The 7,863-nt window shown below is 43.9% G+C and overlaps 1 long non-coding RNA gene and 1 pseudogene across 1 annotated transcript; both read right to left on the bottom strand.

Moving 5' to 3' along the window:
• Positions 1-3,383: 3,383 nt before the first annotated feature.
• LOC136484106 (uncharacterized) lies at positions 3,384-3,847 on the bottom strand. Its single transcript, XR_010765764.1, has 3 exons — positions 3,721-3,847; positions 3,545-3,637; positions 3,384-3,463 (listed from the first exon to the last, which is right to left on the bottom strand). It is a non-coding gene; the product is annotated as an uncharacterized lncRNA (long non-coding RNA).
• Positions 3,848-3,922: 75 nt separating this feature from the next.
• On the bottom strand, positions 3,923-7,013 carry LOC136483150 (uncharacterized; annotated as a pseudogene).
• Positions 7,014-7,863: the final 850 nt, after the last annotated feature.

Genomic DNA, 7,863 nt, shown 5'->3' on the forward strand with positions numbered 1-7,863 from the left:
GCCAGATGCAAAGACATAAATAAAATTGAAGCCACTGAAGCCGAGACAAAGAGATGGATAAACTGGAATTGTCTAATGATTTTGAAACTGCTCAAATTGAAATAACATTTGCTCAAAACTGTAGAGATTTTCATAAGCTCTCCAAAAAGTCCAACATCTTCAAAATCGGAATTCATAGCTAAAAGTTATGCCCAAAATATAAAAGCGTGACATGCTGAAAACATGGTAGCATATAGTCTGATGCTTATTAGTCCGATGCTCATACCTTTAGTCCTATGTTCACTGAACTGAAATGAATAGTGGCACCTGTTAGTCCAATGCTACACACCTATTAGTCCCATGCCCATGAAACAAGTGTGATGCTCACAAAAAATATTGTAACGACTAGTTTATGGAGTTAGGGCTATTTATACCCCTTCATTTGGCCAAGATAGGTGTGTGGAGAGTTGAGGCTCATCCATTTGTGCTCTAGCCAAAAAATGTGCTTAGGAAAACATTAGGTAATTAGTGTAGGTGCTTTGTGAAGTGCTTAGGCTAATTAGACCACCGCTAATGCGCTTGCTCTAGGTTTAAGCCCAGTGTTTAGTGAGGCTTGGATTCCTCTTACCACTCTATACTTGTGCGCACCATGCTTGTACACCAAAGGGCTTGTAGTCTTATGAGACCATACCAACCGTGTTTGTGGTATGGCCGCCACCATTCAACAGAGGGAAAAAGGCCGGTAGCCGTTTGGCTAGAAGCTTGATAGTGAAGATGGTGAGGAGCGGTCTAGGAGAGAGCATCTCGGAGACCCACTTGCATATGGGGAAGGCTCAGGAGCTGTCCACGGAGTTACCCATCCGGGAGCTTGGCTCTTGCAAGGGCATCCTTTCGTGAGGCTCCAACAAGGACCAGGGAAAGTGAGGAGCTTCTCGATAACTCAATAAAAATACTAACGTCGTCGAACGTAAGTTTGCATCTCTATTCCCCTTTATCTTTCGCACTTAATTTACGTACTAAGCGTCGTCGAACGCGAGTTTGCATCTATATTTCCCTTCACCTTTTGCACTTAATTTATGTACCTTGGCTGTGTGATTACTTTCCTAATTTAGTTTAATATGCTAGTTAATAGGATTGGAACCTAGGTTGCATATCTTTTTTGTGGTAGACATAGCAACACACCTAGCAAAACCTTAATTGCGCATCTAGATAGTTTAATTTTTTTTATAGGTTTTGACTATGTTGTTTTTAGAGGCCTTAGTTTTAGAAGTAGATTTTAATAAGTTGTCTAATTCACCTCCTCTTAGGCTTCATGGTCCCTACATCACACGCACGCACTCATGTTTCCACTCATCCCAACCCAACTAGTTGTTGAAACCAAACCATAACTCATCTGAGACTGTGGACCCAACTATCTAGATAGATTTTATACTTTGCAGAGGTTGTATACTTTACCCGTAAGTAGGATACCATAACTAACACCACCATGTAAGCACATATCCATCAGAGCCATTACCCTCTATAGATAAGTACTCGCACTCATCACGGGAATATTAAGGCATAATTATCACAATACAATATATCACAGAGCTCATTACATTTCACACAATTGCTCAAATTCAACATAGATCTCTTATTGTCCTATTGTACACCTGCCTCCACGTGATTGCCATACCAACTGGTGACCTGCCTCTGATGCCCCTTCTGCGTCTAGCAGATAAGTTTTACGGTGGGGTAAAAACCCTCCTCTCTCAAATTATTTTCAAATATGCTAACTCCAAAGTGTGCCCCATGAGACAATAACACCTTCAGTAGTGAGTTATTAGCATTTTCAAAACATTTTTCAAAGGTTTTCTCTTGCTTCATTATTATCTTTTCATTAGTATAACACATATGCAAGGTTATTCCTCACCTAGTGGCACTAGATAAATGTATTTAGCAAAGATTTGCACTCTTTATAGTATGATTATCTATGCTACACCCGACCATTCACTTCTCTACAACACGTTGGCCGGTGAAACAAAAACCCGATCCATATACCTTTGTATTTGGGCTTTTGCTTCCGTGTTCTCCGTCTTCATCACCATTCTAAGCTTCTCATTTCCATGGTCCTTGCAACCTCCATCTCATGGCTCCAGTGGCAGAGCCTGAAGTAAAATATAGGAGGACCATTTGCCAATTGAACCCATATGTACATAGGTGGTGGAGAAATTAATATTAGTACTTATAATTTGGTCACGATATAGAAAATACAATTGACAACAAAATAGGAGCACAAACAATTCTCTAAAAAAGCAACAAAGATCTCGATTGATAAAATAAAATATTACTCGATCGGCCACTTCTAGCACACATACTCTGTATATTTTATAGATTGAAGAGTCAGGAAGGAAAAAGACAGAAGAATCAACAAGGCTCAGACAACACAGAGCAATAAAATTAGCAAAAGAAATAATCACTACTATAGAATTTAACTGTAGGGGCGGCTCTAGAGCCTCTGTAGGGGCGGCTACGCCAGCCGCCCTTCCCAGGGTGTTCCTACAGAGGGTGCCTCTGTAGGGGCGGTTTCCTGACCGCTCCTACAGTTCCTCTATAGGGGCGGCTGGTGTTTTCAGCCGCCCCTACAGTGCCTCTGTAGGGGCGGCTGGTGTTTTCAGCCGCCCCTGCAGTGCACTCTGTAGGGGCGGCTGGTGTTTTCAGCCGCCCCTGCAGTGCCTCTGTAGGGGCGGCTTGTGTTTTCAGCCGCCCCTACAGTGACCTCTGTAGGGGCGGCTGGTAATATCAGCCGCCCATGTAGTGGACTTCTGTAAGGGCGGCTATATCACCAGCCGCCCCTGCTGTGTGTATTTGTAAGGGCGGTTCAATCAAGAACCGCCCCTACAGTGGATTTTCAGGCAAAAAAATAAATAATTCAAATTCAAATCTGACCATATATATATATATATATATATATATATATATATATATATATATATATATATATATATATATATATATATATATATATATATATATATATATATATATATATATATATATATATATATATAATTCAAATTCGAATCTGGCCGCCACAAATATACATATATACATCCACAAACACAAGACCATTAATTAGAACATCATCACAAGTCATAATTCACAAGAGTCCATCATTACAACATAGTCCATTATGAAGTCAATCATTATAACATAGTCCATTAAGAAATCCATAAGTCCACGTGCAAAACAAAGTCCAAACCGTTCCAAAGTCTGATCCAAACCATACCATAAGTCCACATTGTCATCAACGGCCTAGGGCTAGCCTATCAGTCTCACGAAGGTGTTGGTATAGAGGATTACTACCTAAGTCGGAAAGAAGATGATGGTAAGTGCCTTTATGGTACACAGTCTGGTCCATTATAAAGTTGCAAAGGTCACCGACCATCTCTAAGAGCTCGTCATCCTTGTATGGGTTCCTTCTCGTGTCTTTATCTTTCTCCAACTACAAGAGAACAAGTTTAGGTTTACTATATCACAACATATGCGAATTTTTCATACTACGAGCGAAGAGGTTCAAACTTACCAGATTGGAATTTCTGTTGTAGCCACCGATGGTACTCATCATAATACATGTGTAGTATCCACAATGTAGACTCCCAGGCTTCTGCTTGGGGCACTGTGTGTTTTGCATATGGAGACGTTAAGTAATGCTATTGACAGACACGTAATATATGGAGTACCAAAGTAAATGACACTTACCGCACATAGAGTTTTGACATACAACTTTTCCTTCCTATTTGGATGATGCCTCCCCTTATGTTCCTGGACATAGTGCCTGAATGCCCTGTTCCAATGGTTTTAGCAAATGCAACTTGTTAGTATCCCACATTGAACCTTACAAGTATGTATACAAACATAGTAGCTAAAATAAGGATTGTCGATATGTATATATCTTGACAATCGCTATGAAGTCTTTGTATGTCTCGACTGGGGAATCCGCTGAATCAAAGACCCATGCCATGCTATGTGAGAGCCAGACGCCTATGCAAATCCAGTGATCGCTGCATGAATTTAGTCATAGAAAGAACACATAAGCTCTTTTGCATCGAACAAAGTATATTGAACAAAGCTAAGTATACAGTCGAACTTACTTAAAGTGGTATGGTATCCATATATTATCGTGTTGTTGGAGATTTTTAAAACATAGGGCAATGTATGCCGCAACCTTGAGGGACTCTTCCAATATTTTCTTGTTCCTGATATCCTCTTTTTCCTTAAGTGTCTTTCCACCTCCTAGTTCTTTGCAATCTAGTTTCCACTCTTTAGGGTAATTAAAATTTGTTGATGCTATAGGTGAAGGGTCTATATACCCGTGTTTCAGAGCTGGCCTCTTTCTCACAAAGTCCGCTTGCATTCTATAAATCACGGCGCGGGTTAGTTACAACAAAATCAAAAGATTACATTCATATCATATAGAGAGGGCAAGGACTTACAGGCACCACATGCGAATTAGATTCATTTCCATTCGTCCGAGGTGGAAGCATGCCTGGATATCCTTAAACTCAACGGCAATTTGCCCACCTGGGGCTCCAAATGTGCCGGCAGGGATCCATGCTTGTAAGATTTCTAATTCTATTATCTGAGCACGCAAGTACCAATCGTGGAACTTTCTCATTCCACGTGGCAAGCACTGTATGACTCGGTTTGGTAGGAAGTTCTTGCCTTTTTCATATTTATCTGGGCAATCATTTGACCATTTGAGGTTATCAACAGCTGGATACTTTTTAAACCCTTTGTGCAGTTTGCTAGTGGTGCCCTCCTCAGAAGCTGGTGCTCTGAATTCTTTTACTTGGTTCTTAGTCTTGAACTGGTCATGGACCATCCACTTGTGCACCGACGAGACGTCATTAATGCCCACATACGATGGCCTTATCTTGATTGGGATTTTGTTTCGAGCTTCCCATTCGGGCACGTCCTTGTCAACTTGTGCATCACCTGCTCCAGGGGCCACTTGTTCTTCACGTATCGGCTGTTCACGAGGCAATTGTTGTTCATGAGACACTTGTTGTTCATGTATCGGCTGCGCTTGTTGAGAAGGATGTTGCATCTCATCATGTCTTTGCTCGGTACGAGCTGGAGAAGGACGTGGCATGTCATCATGCCCATGCTCGGTACGAGGTGGAGAAGGATGTGGCATGTCATCATGCCCTTGATCGGTACGAGGTGGAGAAGTATCTAGCATGTGGTGGTCATGGTCATGGGTCGGTGAGTATACCTCCTCGTCCTCGACGGGTCGCTCCAGAGGATGAACTTCAGTCGGAGTTGGTGAAGACTCGGTCAATACAATGTCCCGTCTGTGCTAGAGGATGAACTGGTTCATGACGTCTCCGAGTAACACGAGCCCCTCGGAAGTAGGGTGTTCTATCTTCCAAGTCATGAACTCGGGCTTCACGGTATGCACCTCGACCCGAGTGTAGTCCTGCGGGATGTCCCTATTGTGCCACGTGTCGCCTGGAGGATGTGCCACGCCCGTTGCCACCTCAATGATCATGTTTTGCCTGCCCATCGGAACCACCAATTTGCAACTGGTTGGTGCCCGTATGCGATCGACGGGGGTTCCGGTTGCATTGGAACCTTGACTGCTAGGAACATCCGGAGGGCTGCCAACTACCGCCAGTTCTCCGGGCGGCCCCATTAGTGTCTGTGGCTCCATCGTAGACAGTCCTTTCTCCACCAACATCTTTTCAAATAGAGCCTTCACTTGGCGCTCAAGATTAGACTCTCGGTCTCTGCCATGTTTCTTGTACATGTGCCTCTCCTCTACGAATCCGTGCTTCCAGGACATCCTCTTCCCTAGCCCCCTGGTGCGTCCTATGTGCTCGGGGTTTCCTAAGGCAACGGTAAGCTCGTCCCTCTCTCTGGAAGGGTTGAATGCGCCCTTCTCCTTGTCTTCAGCAAGTTTCAGTATCTTTGATACCACCTCTCTAGTCTCCGGCTTAGCAAACTGGAGGCTACTACCGGATGAATCCACACTCCTCGCGTATATCCACTGTTTGAGGCGTGGCTTCAACTTCGGCACTTCCGTATTCCTGGCAGCTTCGGCCTCTGCGTCCATCTTCCTAAAGACCTCTTGCTTGCCAGCGTAGCCACCGGGGCCTAGACGAGGGTAGTGTTGGTTCTTCTTCGCCTGCTCGCTGTTACGGGCACTGAGGGCCAATGATGCCTCTGAAGTCTTCTCAGCCACGAGCTCCTCCCATTGACTAGGAGTTATGTTGCCATACTCGTGGAAAGGAGTTAACTTCTGTTGGATAAAGTTCTTGTTCAGATCCGACCGCCAACGTCGGAAGCTCTGCCCCATTATCTTAAAAGCATTTTCTTGTACCAACTCGTGCGTTCCCTCCGGAAACCCAAAGTTCTGCTTTAGCTTCTCCCATAGGTCTACCTTTTGGCTCATAGGTACAAGATTCCAGCCACGGATAGCTGGGTTCAACTTATCTCTAACTACAAACCCGATGTGATTACGGAATTTCACCCTGTATGTATATGGCTCAAGGATCTGCCCGTCTGGCCCGACCTCCGTTATCACATAGCATGCCTTGTCGTGATATTGGTTTGGCTTTCTAATCCCCCCTCGTTTCCTCTTTGGCTGGGCAGTCTCAGTCGTGGTTGTGTCCTGAGGTTGTGGAGCGGAGGCCTCATTGTGAGTATCTGTGGCTCCTTCCTCTGATCTCCTTTGCCCCGCTACGTATTGTCCGGCAAGATGAGCCGGAGGCCGACGTCGTCTTTTCTGAGGTTGAGTAGGGACGACCTGTGTTTACGGCAGGTCAAAAGTGTTAGCAGAGGTAACATATAGCCATAGCATTAGCCAAATTTACAAGCTTGTAAGGCTATCCGTACCTCATCGTTCGGATCAAAATCCTTGTCCAACTCGTCCTCCGTTGGCCTCCGTCTGGGTTCTAGTGGGAAAGGATCCTCGGGACTTACATATCCCCCTGATGAGGTGTCGTCATCCTCATCATCATCCCCTTCTTCGCGTTGGGCATCCTCTCCGCCTTCTCTTCCCTGGGCTCCCCCCACTAGATCATCATCATCGACAAGGTCCTCCTGAGTAAGCATCACTTCTAGACCCTTTTCTAACTCGTTATCGAACTACTCCTGAGTAAGCTGGTCATCTAGTTCTTGCTCTCCATGGGATGGCTGCTCATCATTCACGGGGCATCGAGATGCACTCTTTGATGTTCGCGACATTTCGTGCCTTGTTCTAAGAGATGCAAGAAAAAAAAAGTAGTATAAGTAGTAGAAGTAGTAGTACTAGTGGTACAAGTAGTGGTACTAGTACTAGTAGTAGTAGTACTTGTAGTAGTACTGGTAGTAATAGTAGTACTTGTAGTAGTAGTAGTTGAAAGCACTCTAAAGGAACCCACTGGATTACTTGTAGTAGTAGTACTTGTAGTAGTAGTACTACTAGTACTTGTAGTACTAGTAGTAGTAGTACATGTAAAGTGTATAGTTTTTTTAATGAATCTCAGCACAAATACAGACACTCATATACATATATGTACAGCTTATCCCTATAAGCTGCAGACAGATCTAAGATTGACAGTCACCATAAACAACCCCTACTGTCAATACGTGTAGATGTCCGAAAAAAGAATAGAATGATTCTCCTACAGTCCAGGAACTGACAGTACAGGCTCAATGACAGAAGGTCACAGCCATCACCCGGCCAGTTACCAAGCCCATGTTTTCGTTGACTGTACAGATGAATATATACTAAAACTAATTGATAATTGTTGGAACTTGGAATCATCTGCAGGGGCTTAGCCAGTTGTTAAGGCTACAGAGGAGAATCTTTTGCAGCTAGCAGCTGAAATAAACACCACTAGGCTACAGAGGAGGCCT

This window comes from Miscanthus floridulus, chromosome 9 (genome assembly GCF_019320115.1).
Source record: "Miscanthus floridulus cultivar M001 chromosome 9, ASM1932011v1, whole genome shotgun sequence".
NCBI lineage: Eukaryota > Viridiplantae > Streptophyta > Magnoliopsida > Poales > Poaceae > Miscanthus > Miscanthus floridulus.